General features: G+C 34.4%; 1 long non-coding RNA gene across 1 annotated transcript in view; it reads right to left on the bottom strand.

Annotated features, from left to right (window-relative positions):
• Positions 1–206: 206 nt before the first annotated feature.
• The window catches only part of LOC108371610 (uncharacterized), a 9495-nt gene continuing 6625 nt past the window's right edge, over positions 207–3076 (bottom strand). The window contains exons 3-4 of the long non-coding RNA XR_001848768.1: positions 519–701; positions 207–458 (exon numbers count right to left, since the gene is read on the bottom strand). This is a non-coding gene — a long non-coding RNA (uncharacterized LOC108371610). The remainder of the gene's footprint in view (positions 459–518; positions 702–3076) is intronic.

Below are 3076 nucleotides of genomic sequence, written 5' to 3'. Positions count from 1 at the left end.
ATTTGTATATTCGTCAACAATATTTCCCCAAATATAAATATCCAAACACAGCAATTTTTTAAAATAGCACTTGCACTCTCTTTCACGGTAGGAATAGGAATAAAAAAATAAAATGTATGAAGTTGATTCAACTTGCCCTCAGACGTTGCAATCGTTCATACAACCAGGGGTTTAGATCAAAATATTTTGATCTTCATTCAACCGGTGGAATAACTTCAAGCAACCTTGCAGAAGTTGCAATCTCTGCAAATCTTAAGCCAACCTGTTGCATGCCAAGATGAATGGTGTAGGCTTTGCTTACATATGGAAAGACCAACATGCTGTGAAAACACAAATGAAATTTGCTTTTGTTGTAAGAATTCTGTTTGTTGTTCCTTTTGCTTGATAGCATTTTGCAACTGACGATTTCTCAATTCCAAATGATTTACACGCTGGGTAATACTGTGATGTGGGCTATTCTGGATTTCGATAGTAAAAATTAATTGATTTGCAATGCAAAAATACATACGTTTACTTACATAAGTACATAATACAAATTTTCTAGAACACAACGAAGGAGCCCGTTGCACATTGCAGGTCCATAAATAAACCGTCCTTGCAACTATTGCAAGTCATTAAACAAAGCCGTAACTTCATGCAACCCGTATCTCTATTTAATTCAGCAATTCATTTATCACTTGTATCCGCAGCAGTTTTTTAATCTGAAATTGTCAACTTATTAATACACATTTAATTCTTTTTTTTTACGTTTTTTTTTTCTTTGTGTTTTTTTTTGGGTTTCCCAACTGCAATGAGTGACTATTAAATGACTACTATTTAATCTTACTTTTATTTAATTTTTATTTTTTATTTTATTTTTAAATTTAAGATAACTGTTTGTATTTAAATTTATTGCTATTATATTTTTACGTTAGATTTAAGATAAGTCTGTATCAGACGATTTTGCGTTTTAATTTTGTAATTGAAAGCTGTTGATGTACTACAAAAGACTGAGTCTTACAGGTACAACCTCATTTCTTAAATAAATAAATAACTTACTCCCGTTCTGATCGGTAGGGAGATTTATTTGGCCCATTCAACGAGTACAGCGCCATCACCAATTATTTATTTTGTTTTCCTATTTTCTATCTTCTTCCTTATGTTATACAAATTTATTACTCGTTCCTTTATTCTATCGTTTTATATTTGGTGCATCACTGACTTATTGCTAAATACTTTTGGAGAGAACGTGGTGAATAAAGATATCATTGGATTTGCGTTGTGAACGTTAGTTGGATTTCTTGTTGCCTGGTTTATATATTGGTTGTCGTTAGAGAGTAATTTTCGTTCTTTTAATGAATTCATTTGTAAAGCTTTGAGACCTTCCGCTTGGATTAATTGTATCATATTGTTGTATTTGCAGAGTGCTGGGAATTTACTTCTTATTGAGTCCCACCTAGGGCAGATATGTAATATATGTGTCGTATCTTCTTCGCAGCTGCAGGTTTCGCATTTATCACTTTCTATTACGTTTAGTCTCTTCATGATACATTTACCAAAGGTGGGATTTGTAAGTATTCTGCATAACATTTTTATTTGAAATGCATTAAATTTAATTTTAGGCTTATGGAACCAAGGTTTCTTCGTAATTTTTGGAAACATCGCATAATAGTTTCTTCCTTTTTCTAAACTTATCGTTGCGTATTCTTCTTGCCATTTTTGAGTTAATTTCCTTTCAACTTCTTTAATCGTATCTGCCAGGGTCCAGCCAATATCTTCGTAACTGCCCGTGTGTTCAGCGTTTCTGGCGGCTAAGTCAACAATTGTATTTTGATAGATGTTTTTATGGCCAGGTATATAATGTATTTCTACTTCCGAGAGGTCGCTGATGTTTATTAGTGATAAAATTTGGATTACAAGGCTTTTCGTGCTATTTTTGTTCTGTAATGCTATCGCTCTAGATTTTCTGTCCGCTAAGATAGCAATTTTTCGGAGACCTTGGCGGATTACAAAGTTGATTGCTTTTTCAAATGCCCAGAGCTCGGCTGTCATTGACGACATTTATTTTTTTGTGTAGAAGGCTAATGTTGTGTTTGTCTTTTCATAATGAAATGCTGCTTTTGTGAGGTGGTCTTTAACTGATCCGTGTGTGTATAGAATTTCTATGTTTTTGTTTCTGAGTTGGTTTATTTTTTCTTTAAATAGTTGATTAATAAAGTTTTCATTCGCTTCAGATTTGTTTTTAATCGATTTTTTAAGGAATTCAGTGTATACGGTTATTGTTTTAGTTGATATATGTTCTTTTGGTATAGTTGTGGTATTTTTAATGATGTCATCGTATTATTGAAATACTTTTGTGTAGCTAGTTGAAAAATGTATTTGCTGCTGTGTTAATAGTTCTTTAGCCGGTAGATCAAAGGCGAATACTTTTAATAATTCTTTAGCTGTCGCAAGTTGCAGTCTATAGTGGAGAGGTAATTCAGCAGCCATATGGTATGGTATGGTTGATTTTATTAATCCTAAGCTTTTCCTAATAACTTGATTGTTTCAGCTTTTAAGTTTGTCCATAGCTGATTTGGATAAGTTCGGAAACGAAGATGCCGCGTATTCAAGTTTCGATCTGGCGAACGCTTTATATAGCTGCAGAGCCTTTGATGGATTACTCCAAAGGTACACCCGCTAAGTGTTTTTAAAAAGCTACATCTTTTATTGGTTTTGTCTACTATTTCGTTTATGTGGAGATTGGCTGAGTTATTTTTGTTTATGAAACGTCCTAAATATTTAATAGAGTTAACTTGTACTAATTGGTTCTTATGTATTTGAATGCCCAGGGCTTTTCTTTTTTTGTTGAAGTGAATAATAAGCTTCGGTGGGGCCACTCTGACTTATTCGGTTTAAGGGCTCACTGAAGTCTACAGCGTCTGTTCACCAGTAGGTGCGCCTGCAAGCGGGTGTCTGCTTGGAGCAAGCGGCTCGCTATATAAACGTGTAAAATGTGCGCCCAAATATGCAAGGAAAGCTTAACGTCGAAAAGCTGCAATCACAACAGACAGCCAGCGCTTTCGCTACTCGACTCTCACACCTGCTCTCAGAGAGC

The sequence above is a fragment of the Rhagoletis zephyria genome, unplaced genomic scaffold, assembly GCF_001687245.7.
Source record: "Rhagoletis zephyria isolate East Lansing unplaced genomic scaffold, Rhagoletis_zephyria_1.1 Rzeph_scaffold_05107, whole genome shotgun sequence".
NCBI lineage: Eukaryota > Metazoa > Arthropoda > Insecta > Diptera > Tephritidae > Rhagoletis > Rhagoletis zephyria.
The sequence above is the reverse complement of the archived record's forward strand: the minus strand, read 5'-3'. Positions and strand labels throughout refer to the sequence as shown.